Here is a 19,430-nt window from a genome sequence, read left to right on the forward strand (position 1 = left end):
CACACCACAATTGGTGAAATAAGGAAGGTAGGGTCGTGTCTCTCAGTGGTGTAGCTGGTAGCATGCCTGTCCGGTTTGCAGGCACACCCAGGGTCCGAGTTCGAGTCCCGGTGGAGACCAGATGAATTTTCTTTCCGAGTTCACCCAGCACCTCCTAGACATAAAAGGCCTCCCACGCTGCTTGTGACGTCACGCAAGTAGTTCCTCCTCACTGAGAATATAATAATAATACTGGAGAAAAATTCCCACTACACGTGATAGTATCATCGTCGTGCGGAAAAGAAGCAAACGGGCACAGAAATGGTGATTTCTATCCCTCACACCCAATTACTATGCGGTATTTATGAGCCAGCCCGGCTCTATGGGCCGCCAAAATAGCAAGAAACGAAATTGGATGCTGTGTTTCAAAATGTGGCAAACTTGCTATGCAATCTTACCAGACTACTCTCATGACGTTCAGGTGAACTTCAGATTAAGAAATGGGTATTTAAACATGAAATTAATTTTGAGAAAACAAAATGGGGAATCATAAATTTGATAAATTTTTAGCAATAAAAATTCAGTTCTTTGTAATAAACTAAATTCAGTTCTTCGTAATAAACTAAATTCAGTTCTTCGTAATAAACTAAATTCAGTTCTTCGTAATAAACTAAATTCAGTTCTTCGTAATAAACTAAATTCAGTTCTTCGTAATAAACTAAATTCAGTTCTTCGTAATCAACTAAATTCAGACAATTTAGTTTTTAGTAATGAAATAATTTCTATAAAAATATTATATAACTTTTTGCCAATGAAAATTCAAAAATTGAAAATAAATTTCGATGATGAAATCAATGCATAAGATTTGAAGTAAATTAGAATAAGTTTTAGTATTTTTTTTTCCAAATTATCGCTGCTTATGAGAAGCTGCGTCGCGTTTACACGTACGCATGCTGAAAATAAGCCTCGGGTTATTTTCAGCATGCTCTTATACATCCCAGTGGACAGAAATAATTATAACTTTAAAAGTGTTTATGGGTTATTCCATAAGAAAACATGTGTAAAAGCACATAGGTTGGTGCACAGTATGGCCTTACATGATTTTCTATTAAACGAATCAACCGTCTGTAAAGATCGTTAAAAAAATCTGTTTGTTTAGACTTTCATTATTTTTCTGAAATTTTACGATTCTTTCAATAAAGTAAATGTATTTTTTTTTTTAATTTTAATTTCTGGGTATTTGTATAAATAATAATTTCAACAGAAAAAGACAGCAATTTATGCATATATTATGCAATTGTGTTTTTTGCTTTAAAATCATTCAATGACAAAAGTACTCTCATTTAATCATCTAATACTACATATAAGCACAACTAATTTTTCACATTTCAGCAAGTAATTTTTGAACAAAAGCGGTTTCTTACCTGCCAAAGAAACATGTTTTGGGGGGAAAAATAAATTCAAAACCAGCTTACTTTTTGGATATTTTGATAATTTTTCATATTTTTCATGTTTTTTGTCATTTTTACGCGAGAGATAACTTTTTCATGATTTTCAATAATTTTTAATAATCTTTTTAACGCTTTTCAATTAATCATTTTATGGCTTTTCCATGATTTTCAGTAATCTCAGTGTTCTTTTTTCATGATTTTCAGTAATCTCAGTGTTCTTTTTTCATGATTTTCAGTAATCTCAGTGTTCTTTTTTCATGATTTTCAGTAATCTCAGTGTTCTTTTTTCATGATTTTCAGTAATCTCAGTGTTCTTTTTTCATGATTTTCAGTAATCTCAGTGTTCTTTTTTCATGATTTTCAGTAATCTCAGTGTTCTTTTTTCATGATTTTCAGTAATTAATTTTAGAGCTTTTTTCCATGATCTTCAGAATTTAAGGCATATTCTCATATTTTGGAGCAGCATTATTTTGCATATTTCAGCTCAACAATGAAGAGGGATTTTTTCCTTCAAAAGCAACCGTTGGCAATATTACTTGTGTACCTTTAGCACTATTTTTGGCAATAATTGGTGCGATTCCCAGTAATTTCCCGTGTTTTTTCGAGAAAATATGGACTAGCTAATAGGAATAGCTAATAATAAAGCATACTTTTAGGTTTTTGCAGCAAATTGTTTTAGTTTTTTAGGACATAAATGCATTTTTTATGGAGCATATTCTGTTGGTTTTTAGGTCATAAAAATCCTATCCCTACTGCTTACAAATGATGCATGCAATCGATTTTCCGCGTAAAGTATCAAAAAAAATTTATATATTTTACAAAAAAATCAAAAAAATATATATTTTTAAATTATTTCCGCTATATATTTAAGCTTGTTGCATTCAAATCTAATCTATAGGATTCATATTTTTCGAGAAATTCGAATGAAAATGGAGTCAAATTTAGTTCAGTAATTAAGAAAAATAATAATACATACAGTAATTAACGAAATTTGGAAGAAAGCTAAGTTTAATATATACGCGAATACACTGAATTCAAGGAAAAGCAATTCGCTCATAAACTTTTCATGCAGATATGCAAATAAGATGGATATGCAAATAATCAGAGATGGCATATGATTAAAAGAACGGGTCCGACACCTCTGTGGATATACCACGTCCTCTTCTTTAATGCTAATCCAGTGCTTATGCCTAATTTTAAAGAAAAAAATAATTTTAATTGGAAAATTACAATTTTTTCCCCCTAAAAATTCTAATTTGAGGATCTCCTAATTTTGGACTGAATCGAGGGTGAGGACGTTAAGACTCTTCTTTATTTTGTTTTGTTGGAATTTCTTTTTAGTATACTCATTCTAGAGGGATGTCGAATCCACAGACTTGCCTTTAAGATGCGATGTGTGCGAATTCATTCAGTTCAATATAATTTGAAATAAACTAGGACATTTTTTAGAGTGTGGTAAGATTTGAAAATTGTAGAACGTTCAAATGAATATCGAAACATCTAGGGCGTTCTAGTGGCCAGGAAATCCACCGACAGCAGTTCACCGCCATGTAATTACGTTAACGTTACGAAAACGTTAAACGCGTTTTTACGAAGAATGATATTTAAACATTTTACTTGAGTTTGAAACATGATTTCTAAAAATCCATTCATTTTATCATTATGAAATTCTAATATAATATTTTACCGTATTTTTATGACAAATGTGCTGTACTAAAATCCAATTCCTAACACTTATAGGTATTTAATTACGGTGTTTTATGCACGTTGTGTAGAATGAAATTTGAAAAAAAAAAAAAATTCACTTGTGCACATGCACTTATAAACAGATTTTAGTGTAACTTATAAGCATACCATTCAAACATTTGAATTTTAGAAGATTAACCTGCGTCATCACTAGCTAAATATACAGTGTAAAAACAAGATATTGCATTTATAAAATTTTTAGCAATCGTGTTTTGAATAGCTCTTGAATTTGGCTTTAAATTTGACATAAAAATGACATTTCATGAAAAACGATACAGGTAGTCAAAAATGTATAGTTTTTTTCACATTTTGAGCAAGTATTTTTCAAAAAAATTTTATTAAATTTCACTCCAGTTCTATTAATTTAAACTTCCCACGAAGCCCGCGGGACACCAACTCATGTGATTTAGTTTCATCTTAATAGAGAAGGCCAATGGAACACCGAGTTAAACAGGAACGTAAATAATTGAAAAAATTTATTTATTCTGAGAATATTTCTTTTATGAATTAACAATTTTCATTAGTTCTGAGATGATATTTTTTTCACTTATTCTGAAGAAAAGGTTTTTCATTTTGATTACTCTGATTAAATTAATTAATTCTGAGATAAATTTTATTCTGAAATCACTGAATGATTCTCTGATTATTTATTTCGGTATAATCCTGAAATTATCTTCCTTCTATGTATGTCTTATCTTGAAAAAATATTTCTTTCATAATTGTGGAGTTATCCTTTTATTGATTGTGAAAAAAAAAAATTCCTATCAGAAATTACGATATTATTATCCCATTTATTTATAACTTTTTCACTTTTAATATCTTAAAAACTATTTGTTTCAAAAATTTTAAATTATTTGTTTCAAAAATTTTAAATTATTTGTTTCAAAAATATTCAAATTATTTTTTTCAGTAATTCTGAATATTCCTAATTTCTGGAATTATTTCTTTCAGTAATACTGAATATTCATAATTTCTGGAATTATTTCTTTCAGTAATTCTGAATAGTCATAATTTCTGGAATTATTTCTTTCAGTAATTCTGAATATTCATAACTTCTGGAATTATTTCTTTCAGTAATTCTGAATATTCATAATTTCTGGAATTATTTCTTTCATTCATCCCAGAATTAATTTTCTTATCCATTCTAGAATTAATTTTCTTATCCATTCTAGAATTAATTTTCTTATCCATTCTAGAATTATTTTTTTCATCAATTCCGGGAAAATATTTCATCACAATTCCGGAATGATTTCTTTGATTATTTCTAGATTTAATCGTTTTTCAATGTTTTCAACTATTTTCTGAAAATAATCGTGGGGTTGCGACTAAAAACTCCGAGGGCCAAAGTGTGTGTCCCGCGGGCAATGCGTTGAACATCCCTGCCGTAAGCTATTATAATGTATTGTCAGACTGTAAAATTTTATAATCACTTTTACCAATTAACAAATAAAGAGAACGAAACCAGTAATGCATTCGAACTTGCATTCTCTAGTCCATTTGTTATTTCATTCAAATGCCCATGGGTACATGAAAGGGATAAGCTGCAAGTTTTGATTGAAACTTTGCCAGGAATGTTCAATCTGCATGTTTTTCTCGCTGTCCTCTGGTGTTGTTATGTCCAACATGAATGTTACAAGTTTACCTTTCCAATGAATTATCTTTTTTCTAGTATTTCTAGAGAAGAACATCCTAACGTACGACGGATTCGATGTAATTTTTCTTTCAGAGATCCTGTTTGAAAACTAATGTAATTAAAACTATTAATGTCTAAAAAAGAATTATTCGTATTATTATGTGTATAAATTGCACAATTCAATTCACGATTAATCATTCATTATCTTCTCACCGAAGACATCGTATGCAAACATAGTGATTAATTAATTTCTTTATAAAAAATAGTTTAGAGACAATTCAAGAATATTCAAATATCTATTTATTTTTGTGCTTTACGTTATTAATACGATATTACAAATTTAGAAATTTCATTAAGAAATATCAAATAAGTTAAAAAATTGGATTATCACTTTCTGCCTCCGAGTGACGGTGTTTTTTTTTTATTGTATCAGAACGTATAACAAAAACAAACAATTTAAATTAAAATAATTAATGATATACATGTTTTTTTCAATATTTTGGGATTTCAAATCCAGAAGATTTTCGTAAAGAAAATTAAAGAATTTAAATTAAATGTAAACATTATGTAACACAAACACACAAATGTCTTAGGTTTTAGCGTGAAGATATAACTAAAGAAATAAAAATAAATTCATAAAATAAAGTTCCATCAAATCTAAAGTAAAATAATTAAGAAACCGATTGATGTGAAAATCAGAACAAGTTAATAAGAAGGGAAATAAATACTTTATGATGAAATAATTTTTGAAAATTCCAAATAGAGTGAGACAAATTTTGAAATAGATTCAGAAAATTTGATTCTGAGAATTTGAAATAAATTCAGAGGACCTGAGATAAATTATAAAAATTTGATAACAGTTTTTTAGAGAGAGATAGAGGGAGTAAATATCTGCATGCGCTTCTTCCTGTTGAAACCTTGACTTAAAAGGGTTGATGCACGCAAATTTTCTGCATCTAACTGTGTAAACGATTTTGTTTTACCTGTACTAAAAATAATTTTAAAACAATTTAATATAAACTGCTGGCAGGCATTACACATGCCAATGTTGTTCACTAAAATGTGTTTTTCTCAAAACTATGTTTATTGTTAGATAAGGAACAGTTTTACAAACACAACTCATTCAAATGTCTTGAAAATTTTCGTGTGTCTCAACACTATTACATACTTTACTTACTGTTACATACTTTAACTAGAATATTTTTTTATTAAAATTATTTAAAAAACATTTATGACACAAAATATGGATAAATTTAGGATATTTTTGAAAAAGTTGCATATTCGTAATGTTAAAATTCAAGAAAGAAATAACCAACAACTAAAATCCTAAAAGCTCGTGTATTATATTGAAGTATATAACACCATAGTGTTGACAGACACGCAACGTTTCTAGATATTCGAGTGAGTGGTGTTCCAAAAAAAATGTTCATTATCTAACAAAAAACTGTTTTGAGAAAGAAGCATTTTAGTGAAAAACATTAGCATGTGAAATGCCTGCCAGGGGGTTAGTTAAAATATTTTAAAAATATTTTTTTGAAACAGGTGGAACAAAATCTTGAACGCAGTTACAAGCAGAGAATTAGGTAGCATTGAAAAATCGGAAAATGTATTTTTTGCAAAATTTGCGTTCACCAACCCCCAATACTGTATAAGGCAGGCTCAAGAGCCCATGAAGAAGTGAAAAGTTTCAATGGAACAAAAATCACAAAAAATGAAGGAGGGAGAAAAATTTTTAATCTAATTTTTACTAATAAATCCCTGTTTAAGTTTGTCTTGATGACTACTTACTATTCGAAGAACCTATGGTCACTACAGAGAGATTCGAAATATTATGAAAAGGACTATTTTGAAAATTTCAAATAAGTTCAGAAAAGTTGAAATAAGTTCAGAAATTGTGAAACAGATTTGGAAAATGTTAAATAATCTCAAAAAATTTGAAATAAATTCAGAGTTCCTGATATAAACTAAGAAAATTTGAAATGGCTTCCTGACAGTAAAAAATTCAGAAAATTTGAGAAAAAAGTTTTCGACACAAAACATTCAGAGAATGGTGCAAAGGATGAGAAGATTTGACAATGAAAATTCAGAAAATTTGAGGGTTTTTTAGATAAAGAAAAAATTCAAGAATTATGAAAAAAAAATTTCCAGTAAGAATTAATTTGGAAATCCCTAACGATTTTTTTTTCCAATATAAATTCTTCTGAAAATTCCAAACGAATTTTTATTAATTTATCAAAATGAAGTCTTAAAATTCTAAATAAATTCTTGACAATGAATTTTATGAAAAACTGTGTCAAAAAAGAGATGAGTTCATAAAAATCTGAATGAACATTTCAAAAAACAGATTACTTCCTTTAGAAATAAAAAAAAAAACATTATTATAGCACATAAGTCTAAATAATTAATTGGTGTCTAATATTTTAATAAAACTGAAAGCAAACTGTAAAATTGATTGCTTAAAACATTTCTGATAAATTTGGAGAACGATATCCCATGTACATGATGGATATATTAACACGTAATAAAGCCGTATCTTCCATTGCAGAATCGAAATCTGAAGAAAATTAATTAATACATTTGTTGAATTTCTACGTCTTGTTCTGTCCACAGATAAACCTTGAAAAACTGATGAGAATCACTGATTTTCTTTTTACTTTGAGACATTTAATTGTATTTATTTAACATAAATATTATTTTTATGTTATTTAAAATTTAACATAATTATTTAACACAAACAATAAAAAGTTCAATATGAAGAATAGCTTCAATTAGCGACACTTAATTCATTTTACTTTTTTACAGTATAATGCGTTATAGTTTAATACAATAATTTTTTTCTTCTCTACCTTTCCTTATTTATAAATTATTTTGTTTTTTCTTCGTTTTCCGATAAAATTTGGCGGCAGCTTCAAATAGAAAAGAGACATGACTTAGTTTCTTCAATGATTTAATTTCAATTTTCAGAAAAAGATCGAAAGAAGCACATGAAAGCAAAATAAATGTCAAAAATCGAATTACTTTCATAAGAATGTCAGAAAACTTGTATTATATCATAAGAATCTCAATAATTAATCAGTGTCTAATATTTTCGTAAAACCGGAAGCAAACTCTATGACTGATACCACGACAATCACTGATGAATTGATGAAAATCATTGTACGTGATGGATATCTCAGCTCGTAATAAAGACGTATCTCATGGGGGAAAAAAAACAAAAATAAAATTAAGAAATTAAGAAATACCAGGAATCAGAAAATTCGTTTCAGAATTGAAATTCGAAGAAAATTATTTAATTCACCCCATGGATTTCTTTCATCTTGCTCTTCCCACTGATAAATCTTGAAAAGACTGATAATAAAAAAAAAATCATTGGTTTTTCTTTTATTTCTGTAAATGTAAAATTCCAATTTTCTTAAGTGTTCAAAAAGTGAAATTTTCAAAATGAGAAGAAATGTTTCAGCAGTTCACGGCGCTATATATAACTCATTCTACTTCTTTGCAGTATAATACTCTACAGTTGAATACATTTTCTTTTCTTTCCTACCTTCTCTTCCAATTTTATTGCATATATATGTTACCGCGAAAGGCCGAAGAGTCTTGACGAAAGTCCGAATTGCGGAAATTATCCGGTCGTTTCGTGAAGTGGCCCCGAGATTTCTGGCCAAAGCTCGATATGCTAATGAAAGACAGCCCTGTAGGAGCTAAATAAATTATTTTTTAATCGCCAGCCTATTATACATGTCTATGTATTAGCAACTGTATTGTATTAGGCCATGTGACGAGAGAGAAAATAAATTCAATGTGAGAGAAAAAGCTTTAAAAATAATTATGTAAAATTATAGTTCTTCCTTAATTTTGGAGAGAAAAAGTTATTACTGCGTCCTGACTGCTGTTTGATGGGTTGCCATAACTAACGGGGACATAATTATCACGAAAAAATACGCCAACTTGACAATGATCCCGAATCATACCTTTTGTTATCGGACTTCTTCCAGAGATCACCGGCCACTTCACGAACTGGCCAGGTAAATATTTAACGAAATTTACCAATTCGCGAAGTGGTCAGCCCCGTCGCGAATTGGCGAATTTCGGGCTTTGGCAGTAACATATATATTTTATTGTTAATCTTTTCTTCGTTAAGAAAAGTAAAGTCTTTAAGTCTCAAGTCATAAAAAGCAGCAGCTCAAGGAGAAAATAGACATGACTTAAGTTAAATTAATATTTTCATTTTACTATTCAGAGAAATCTTAACAAACACAGAATCAGAATAAATTAGAAAAAACATCAAATTACTTTCATTAGAAATATTAAAAAGAAGCCATCACACATCACATAAGAATGCTAATGAGTAATCAATTTTTAATAATTTCATAAAACTGGAAACAAACTCTATGATCGATACATTAAAAATCACAGATAAATTGGCCAAAACCATTGCGCATGATGGATATCTCAACACGTAATAAAGACGTATCTTCCTTCGTAAAAAAAAATTAAAAATTAAAAACTACCACGAATCGGAAAATTCGTCACAGAATTCAAATCCGAACAAAATTAATTAATTCATCCGTTGAATTTCTTCCATCTTGCTCTCCTCACAGATAAATCTTGCAAAGACTGATGAGAATCATTGGTTTTCTTCCTTTTACTTTCATACATTTAATTCCAATTTTCTTTTTTAATATATTATCTTTTTTCCCTCGAAATGAAGAAAAATTTCAGCTGGCACTTCACGGCGCTAACTCATCCCACTTCTTTACAGTATAATACTTTATAGTTAAGTACATTTTTTCTCCCTTCTTTTCCAATTTTATTTATAAATTTTTTTCGCTCATCCTTCCTTCGTTTTTCCGATAAAAAGCAGCAGCAGTTCAAAGAGAAAAGAGACATGACTTAGTTACTTTAATAATTTTATTTATTTTACTATTTTTTGGTTATTTCTTCCGATGGAAGCCTCGATTCAGTAATGTTAAGAGATGGGTAGTATCCGTTCGAGGAAAAAAATCCGGGGGAAAAAACAAAAAAAAAGGAGCAGAAATGTTTCTGTGTTCCGTCGCTGGATGGCGTTCAATTCAACCTCCTGTATGTTAGTATCGAAAGCAGCACTGGCAGCAGCAGCAGCAGCATCGGTTGCAAAACCCCTCTACATTTACCCATTCTCCAGAATCGGCAGAAGCACCGTTTCCTACACAAATAACCGATCAGGCCCATACCTCTCTCTCTATCTCTCGGCCTCGGGAACCGATTCAGAAACGCGCAAAAAAATATGGTTCTCTACTTTCTATATCATCTGTTTTTCTACTTCTTGCGAACAGATTTGAATTTGTGAGAAGGAAATATTAGTAGAGAAGGCGAAGGAAAAAAAAATATATATATATTATTTATACCGGGAAATTTGTTCCAAGAATACAGGAAATTTGTTGTACAATAATTATTATTTAATTCAACGGTAATAATTTGTGCGCGTGAATTTTTTCTTTTTCGTTGTGAAGTGACGTGATCGAATCGAAGGAGATTGTTTTCTTTTTTCTCTTGTTTTTGAAAACACATAGATATTAATATTTGTCTTCGACGGCAAACATTTATTTCATTTGCAGATGGCTTAGGAACTTATCACTACTGACAAGGCAAGTGGATATTTTGTACTTTGAAATTCTTACGTCTGTGCTATTATAGTCGGTATATACATAAGTACTATAGAGAGGCGATAATACTAGAATTCGCAACGCGTGTATCGAGAAACATCTTCATGTGCTGCATGCATGCTTAAAGCACGAATGTGCTACTTTAACGACCTGAGAGAATTTTTCAATAAAAATTCTCGTTGTTTGTAACGTTTCTGACGTTGAGGAAATGGTATCGTGGATAGGTGAAAGAGCGTTGATATGGACGCAAATTCAATCTACACCAAGTTATTAGTGTTTGAATTTAAAGATTCGAAGCAACACACTTTTGGTTAACTTTTCTTGCATTTTTATTATGGCTTTCACGAGATTTCAGTTCATTGACCATATTTTATTGATCAAATAACTGATTATATCTCGCTCGGCCTCGGGAATCAATCAAAAACGCGGGGAATAGGGTCATACCCCCCATCTGTTTTCTCCTTCTTACGTACAGATTTAAATTTTTAAGAAAGTGTTGGTAGACATAAAAATATAACTAGAATATACAACGCGTGCGTCGAGAAGAATCTTCATGTGCTGCATGTTTACAATGCGATCAGGAAACTTTAATGGCATGGGAATTTTTTTTACATAAATATTCGTTGTTTGTTCCGTTTCTGATTATAAGAAAATTGTTTTTGTGGATAGGTGAAAACGTTAATGTGGACGCGAATGAAGTTTGAAGCAGATTATTATGGAGTGAATTATAAGATTTGAAGCAACAAACTGTTTTTCATCTTTGCATGAATTTTTATTATGCCTTTTTTGAGATTCCAGTTCTCGTTATATTGACACATTTCACATTATTATCTCGTCTTTGACCATATTTTGTCAATCAAATAACAACGCTCGACCTTGTAGGCAATTCACAACGCGAAAAATGTGGTTCCATCATATGTTTCTTAGTTCTTACGAACATATTTAAATTTCAGAAGAAATTATTAGGGGACAAAACAAACAAATATAGTTTATACGAGAAAATTTGTTTCAAGAAAACATTTATATGTGTGATAACATTATCATTAATTCGACAACAATAATTTGAGTGGTGCTTGAATTTTTTGTGCAGTGACGTCATTGAATCTAAACTTTATATTACTGTTTCAATAAAAGTACTAGAGAGGGACGAGTCTAAAATGGAATATGCAATGCGTGTATTGAGAAATATATTCACATGTGCTGCATGCTTAAAATACGATTGTGGAACTTTGGACATCAAGATATTTTTGTATGAAAATGCGTTGTTTGTTCTATTTCTGAGTTTAATAATTATTTTTTGATAGATGAAAACTGGACGCGAATTATGTCTGAAGCAGATTAATATGGTGTGAATTTCAATATTTGAAGCAATGTTTTTTTAATCTTTGCATGAATTTTGATTATGCCTTTTACGAGATTTTAGTTCTCGTTACTGACATATTTTACATAATTATACGCCATTGACCATGTTTTATTAATCAAATAGCTTCGCTCAGCCTCGCAGCCAATTCGGAATGCGAAAAATATGGTTCTATCATCTGTTTCCTACTTCTTACACAAATATTTAAATTCGTGAAAAGAAATTACTAGGAGACAAAACAAATAAATGTAGTTTATACGAGAAAATTGGCTCCAAGAAAAACAATCATGATAACATTAGCATTAACTCGACGATAATAATGTCTGCGCGGGAAATTTTGTTAGTGACGTGATTGAATAGTAATTGTATATTAGTGTTAGAATAGACGGCATTGAAATAGATGATTCTCTAATACTGGAATATGCAACGCATGTAATTGAGACACATCTTCATGTTCTGCATGCGTAAAAAACGAATGTGCTACTTTAATGACGAGATTTTTTTTTTTTTTTAAATGCATGGTTTGTGTGTTTCGATTCTGACTCGTTATAGTTCTCGTTATTGATATATTTGACGTTGTTGTCTCGTAATTGACTATATTTTATTAATAAAATAACTGATCAGAGACCCATACCTTGCTCGGTCCCGGAACGAATTCAAAATGTGAAAAATATGGTACGATTACCTGTTTTCTACTTCTTACGAGGAAATTTGAATTTGTGAGAGGACAGTATTAGAAGACAAAAAATAATTAGTGAATGAATAACAATAATTTATACGTGAAAATTTGTTCGCTGAACACCATTACATGATTAGAGTATCATTACTTCGATAGCAATTGTGCGCGTTTTTGCGAGGGACATAATCGAATTGAACAAGATTGTTTATTTTTATTCCTCAACACATTTTTATCGGCAAACATTTGCTATATTATTTGCAGATGGCTTAAAGACTTATCACTACTGGCAAGAAAACTGGATATTTTGCACTTAGAAATATTTATATTTGTGTTATAATACATGCAGCGTGTGTGTTGAGAAACATCTTCACGTGCTGCATTGAAGCACGATTGGGCCACTTCAAAATAACGATATTTACTTGAGAATATTTTCAACTTGAGACATGAAAATGCGTTGTTTGTAGCTTTTCTGACGTTAAGAAAACATTTCTGTGGTTTGGTGAAAATGTTGATATGTACGCGAATTCAATCTAATTCAATTTTATGCAGTGGAATTTTCAGGAATTGAAACACCACACTGTTTGTCATCGTTTCACGCATTTTTATTATGCCTTTTACGAAATTTCCAAGCTCATCGAACATATTTTTCGTCCATCTATTCCCCATGACTTCGCGGTTTTCAATCTTCTATGACGCTTCTAATTTCCATGAAGGCTTTAAAGATGACGATACCAATAGTAATACTGGTTAACTAGTGTAATACGCAGTTATTAGTGAATTAAATTGAATTCTCACTTTTTAAAAGTCAAAACTTTTCTGCAATGCGCTCTTGTTGAGCTCGAATCGTGGATTTAGTTTCTTCTTTAATTTTTCAAATAATGTTTTTCTCTTCAATTTTTGTGACTTCCTTAACTAAGCTAAATTCACTACATTGCACGCTGAAATTGCTGAATATATTTATTTTCACAGAACTTTTTACATTTTCTGAAGTCATTCACTTAATAAGATGCTTATGTGGCTCCTCAATGACACAAAAATCGTCATGATTTCTCCCTCATTTTATTTGCATTTATGACGCGTTCAAATTCATTAGTTCTACGGTCTGATATATCTATACGTGCAACACAATAATTCTAAATTTTTCTCTGTGAAATCTTACAGTTTGGACGTTATTATTGGGATAATTCGTATATACACACACATAAAATTCCGATACTTTCGTCGGAAACCATAATTTCTACTTCTTTTCATACGTCGAAATCATTTGTCTTAGATCCCGGTGATAACTAAAACATTCATTATTTGGGATACGTTGGCTACTCATTTCAAGAATGAATTCATAGAGGATTTTGCTTAACATATTTTCATGGATAATATTTCTTGTTCATTTATCCAAGGATCTGTAATATTTTGGATTTCCTTTGACGCAAACAATCGTACTAGAAACAATATATAAATAAAAATCAAACTTCTATAGTTGTCTGATAGTTTACGTTTTGGAACAATGCATTATTATTGTGAAAAATCCTTACGTTCCACCGTATAGTCAATGAAATTAACTCTCTCATATGCTAGAATAAAGCAATCAAGCTGTAAGTGTGCATATAACAATGGTGAACTCCTGAATATTTCTACTTTCATATACTCATACCGATAATAATTTTATAGTGATTCCCTATTTGTCTTGAATTTCGATAGTTTTGCTGATTTGCGTATTGCCAGATTTTCGTAAAGTTACTGCCTTCGGGAGGTTCTACGGTATTGATATATACATATTTCGACATCGAAAACACGTGAATTAGGGAATACTTGATACATATTCATTTCAAATTTCGGTATCATTTAATACGTACATAGTCTATATCCGATTATAGAGTTTTACTATATATATAATATGCATATTATGAATATCAATTTATTTCATTTGAAATTTTTAATATAAATTTCCGATATTAGAAAATTCCATTTCATGACCATTGCTTTCAGACTGATAATTTCTGTGACGTTAAAGCAACTGTATTTAGCTGATCCACGCTGTGTTTTTGAAAACCCGTCTAACTCGATATTAGAATCAAACTTGAACTAGTTGACTTTCTATCGGACGATATTTTATTTCCTAATAAAAATAAATGCAGTGATACCTCAACTAACGAAGGCAATTTGTTCCGGAATAACTTTCGTTTGCCGAAAATAGTGGTAACGCGATTTTCCATCGCTTTCCATGAAAAATAGTTTATTTTGTTCCAGATTTGGTCTAAACGTTAAGGATAACTTTTTCAAAAAACACCAAGGAGTGCTATAAAAATGACTAAACTGACCGAAGGCTAAAATGGCAGCTTCAAAACTGGATAAATGTGAATTTAAGGAAGATGAGATACTGAGGGTATTTTTATTATACACAATGTACACGCAAACAACACCAGTTTTACGTCTTCTAAAGCTGGTGTTGACTGGACCCAGCCGAGTTCGTAGGTGTCGCCATCCATTTGTGAGTAGGCCAACTCATTTCTGTGTCAGATGCATATAAAGATTGAAAAGATAAGATCTTAGATGAATCTCCAGACTGTTCAGTTTGATGCTAAGAGTCTCGCACTGAAAGAACTCGTGCTCTGAAAACACAACTCTCTTTTTTTTCTCAGCGCATTTTTATTAGCTGAATCTTACATTTCACATGAAAAATATAAGAAAAATTCAGGCAAAGAATCTGGAAAAATATCCCGAGATAGATATGATTTAATCGAGCTCAAGCGTCAGTAATTCTGATGATGATACGCGCTAAAATACAGCCCGCGACGTGACTGTTTTATGTTAGTGTTAGTTCATCCACATCAACGAAAATGGTCTTTAGCCGAATCCGTATTCATTTGTCGAGGAAGAGAAATCACGAAAAAAAATCTCCGTTGGCCGAAAAGTTCGTTCGTTATCCGAGGTATCATTGTGCCAAGTCTACAACAGGCAAATTTTCAATTTTGTGATTATGGCATCATGTACACGAGACAAAATCTGAGCTTTTTTTGGAAAATTCACCAGATATAACGTATTTCAATGACATTGAAAAAGAAATGCCTGCTGGATATTTAGACTTCCATTTTCCGCTGGAAGTGAGAACGTCGTTCCGAATGGAATGAAAGTTCTTCAAAAAATTCTGTCGGGATACGTTTTTTTTTTTCAAAAGAGGGAAAAACACATCTTCGGAATATTCAATGTGGATTCTAAAAATCTTCAGCTTTGTGACCCATGGGGCTGTTTGTTTTTTGAAAGTGGTGAAATCCGTGACGCGATAAGTGCATTTATAACAGACTGCAAGTTGAGAATCAATGGCCGGGTATGACCGGTAGCTCAAGAGCCCCTGGTTATAAGTAGATCTCTACGCCCCTTATTGGAATCCACTGTGAATCAAATTTGGGTCGAGTCCCAGAGTCAAGAATCCCTGATTTTAAGTGAATTTGTACATTCCTCTCGAAAGCCCCTGCCTATCAAGTTAGGGTCGGGACCCATAGTTCAAGAAAACCTGGTTGTGAAAAGACTTATACGATCCCTCACCACAAAGCACCTGTGAATTAAATTTGGGATGGGACCAAAGGCGGCTTTCACGGTGGGCGCACCGGGTGCACGCCCGTTGCCCCCGACATCTGAAAGACCCTGAAAAACCGAAACTTTACACTTTTTCCTAATTTGAAGGGAGCCTCAATTTTCTCCTCCAGCGTCCGGGCCCTCATCTGACTACATTCCAGTTCAGGATGGACTATCCCAAATAGGCTCAAGAGACCCTGGCTGTGGGAAGTTTCGTACGAACCTTCTTGGAAGTCCCCGGGAATCAAGTTTACGTCATGATCCATATTTCAAAAACGCTCTTCTGTAAGTAGATTTGTATGACGCATTTCGAAAGCCCCTGCGACCCAATTTTGAGTCACGACCTGCAGACTAAGGACCCCCATCTAGGTTTCACTTAGGTTCTAAGTCTACAACAGGCTAATATTCCATATTTTGACTGTGGCAAACATACATGACATATTTCGAAATTAGAATTTTTCGGAAATTCACTATCATGTACTTTCAATGACCTTCGCCGACTGGCTATTTAGGGTTCCATAAATATTTTCCGCTGAAAATGAAAACCTCGTTCCGAGAGGAACGAAAATTTTCCAAATTCTGTCGGAATACTTTTTCCTTGAAAAGAGAAGTGAAAAGGCATCTTCGGGAAAATTCATGGTGGGTCCTAAAAATCTTGGGGGCCCCGCACGAGAAAGTGAGAGTAAAAAATCTCAGTCGGGCTGTTGTTTGCGAGCGGATTTCATGTCTTAATGCCTTTTCCTTCCATTTTTGTCGTAATTAACTGAAATTGCCATTGCCGCAACCAACGTCGGGCTCTAAGACTACTAGTACTACTACCACCACCACCACTACTACTATTATTACTCATGGAGAAAAGCGAGAGGAAAAGACGGTTATGGTTACGAGTTTTCACTATGGCGGAAAGATGTCTTCGGAACGAGGAATTTTAATGGATTTGAAAAAACTCACATTTCTATAATTTTCCTCTCCTTTTTTTAATATTTAAGAAAAAACTAATATTTATTTCTCTTTCAACTGAAATTCTAAAAAATCCGTTTTTCGTTTTAATATAGATCAGCTTTTCGACCCAAGGGTCTGTTTGTGTTTTTGAATTCGGTGAAACTCGTTACTGATTCGATAAGAGCATTTATAACAGACTGTAAGTTGCGCATCAAGTGTGGGTCTTAACCCATAGCTCAAGAGCCCGTAATTGTAAGTAGAAGTGTACGGTCCTTCCTGGAATACCCAGTGGTTAAATTTGGGTCGTGTCCCATATATCAAGAGGCTTTGTGTGTGAGTAGATTCAAGGCTTGTGGGAAGCCGATGCGAATCATGTTTGGGTCGTGAAACACAGCTCAAGCTATGAGAATATTCGTATGACCCTTCTCGGAAGCCCAAGAGAAGCAAGTTTGGGTCGAGACCCATTGCTCAAGGGACCTTGACTCTGAGAAGATTCGTACGACTCTACTCAGAAGTCCCTGCGTATCAAGTTTGGGTTGGGACCCATCAAAAATCATTGACTGTAAGTAAATTTGTGCGGATCCTTCTCTAAAGTTTCAGCGAATCAAGTTTGGGTCGTGACCTATAACTCAGAAACGTTTGGTTGTAAGTAGATTCGTACGACCTATCTCGAAAGCACATACGACATAATTTCGGTTCCCGACCTGTACGTTAAGAATCTCTGCATTAGACCAAACAAGATTAGATATACAGTCGAATCCCGTTTTAACGAATACCGTTATAGCGAAAATCTCGTTTTAACCAACACTTTTCTAACCCCCCAAATAAGTTAGGAACAATGCTAGGTAACATTCTAACATTCTATCTATTCTAGGTTCTTTATAACGAAGTGATTCTTTCGGTCTGTTGGCGTTCGTTATAATGGGATTCGACTATATATATATATATATATATATATATATAAACACATCTTTGTAGAGAGAGAGCAATGTTTCTCAACCTTTGGAAGCCCACGGCGCAGTGGAATTATTTTTTTGAGTGCAAAGCCCCGGTCATAAACTCGACTAACGGAAATGAAATGAGATGAATGACTCACGGCCCGACGTACAACTACACTGTCGTAGAGGGAATTATCGTTGTAGCGAGGTTTCACTGTAATTGCAAAGTTTCCAACAGGCTAATATTCCATATCGTCATTAAAGCAAAACATACCATACATGAGTATATACAGGGTGTTCTGTTAATGGACCGACATACTCAGAGGATTGTTAGTAGACATCAAGAGGAACAAAAATCTCAATGGAACACGGTGTCGCAAACCACGTTGAGAGGGTGAAAATCGTGAAAAACGCATGCAGGTTTCAACGTCACTCTCGAACAACAGAAAGCACAATAATGACTGCAAAAAGATTTATTTCATTAATTATTACAAGAGTTGTTGGAAGTGGCGGCCGCTGACGTCGTTGCACAGTCTAAAATGACATAAAAACGATTCCCGAACGCGCTCGAAGCCATCCCGATACTCATTGAAACAGGCAACTGACTGCTGCACGTGCTTACTACCTCAATAGCGCTAATTTACGTCGTGCGCAGAGCGTGATCCTATCCCAGCGCATGCGTTTCACGACGCTGCTTACGTCAGATATGGTGATCCAAACCACGAACGCATTCAGCAATCAACTGACATCCATCTTTCATCTCCTCTGGACTCAGAGCCTGCATACGTTTTTCGCGATTTTCATTCACCGTGGTTTGCGACACCATGTTCCATTGCAATTTCTGTTCCTCTTGATGCCTACTAACAACTCTCTGAGTTTGTCAGTCCATTAACAGAACCCTGTATATCCAAAAATTAAAATTTTTCGCAAATTCACTATCATTTTCAATGACCTTGAAGAAAGGAAAGCCGACTGGATATTTAGGCTTCCATAAACATTTCCCGCTGAAAATGAGAAAGTCGTTCCGGGCGGAACGGAAATTTTTCAAATTCTGTCGGAATACTTTTTCCCTTGAAAAGAGGAGAAGTGAAAAGGCATCTTCAGAAAATTCATGGCGGGTCCTAAAAATCTTGGGGGGCCCCCCGCACGAGAAAGTGAGCGTAAAAATCTGAGTCGGGCTGTTGTTGGCGAGCAGATTTCATGTCTTAATGACTTTCTTTCTTCCGCTGATTGCGTCGAATTTTCGCCGTAATTAACTGAAATTGTAATTACCGTAACCAACTTCGGGCTCTACGACTACTACTACTACCACCACCACCACCACCACCACCACTACTATTAATACTGCTGGAGAAAAGCGAGAGGAAAAGACGGTTATGGTTATGAGTTTTCGCTATGGCGGAAAGCTGTCTTCGGAACGAGGTATTCTAATGGCTTTGGGAACTCAAATGTTACCAATTTTCGTCCTTTTTTTTAATATTTCC

The 19,430-nt window shown here is 32.9% G+C and overlaps 1 protein-coding gene across 1 annotated transcript in view; it reads left to right on the plus strand.

Moving 5' to 3' along the window:
• Positions 1 to 9,908: 9,908 nt before the first annotated feature.
• The window catches only part of LOC149089440 (teneurin-a-like), a 415,199-nt gene continuing 405,677 nt past the window's right edge, over positions 9,909 to 19,430 (plus strand). The window contains exon 1 of the mRNA XM_089238543.1: positions 9,909 to 10,436. The gene's annotated coding sequence lies outside the window, so the exon portion shown is untranslated. The remainder of the gene's footprint in view (positions 10,437 to 19,430) is intronic.

The sequence above is a fragment of the Pholcus phalangioides genome, unplaced genomic scaffold (genome assembly GCF_987345545.1).
Source record: "Pholcus phalangioides strain wild (caught in Gottingen) unplaced genomic scaffold, Ppha-v1.0 ptg000002l_1, whole genome shotgun sequence".
Classification (NCBI taxonomy): domain Eukaryota; kingdom Metazoa; phylum Arthropoda; class Arachnida; order Araneae; family Pholcidae; genus Pholcus; species Pholcus phalangioides.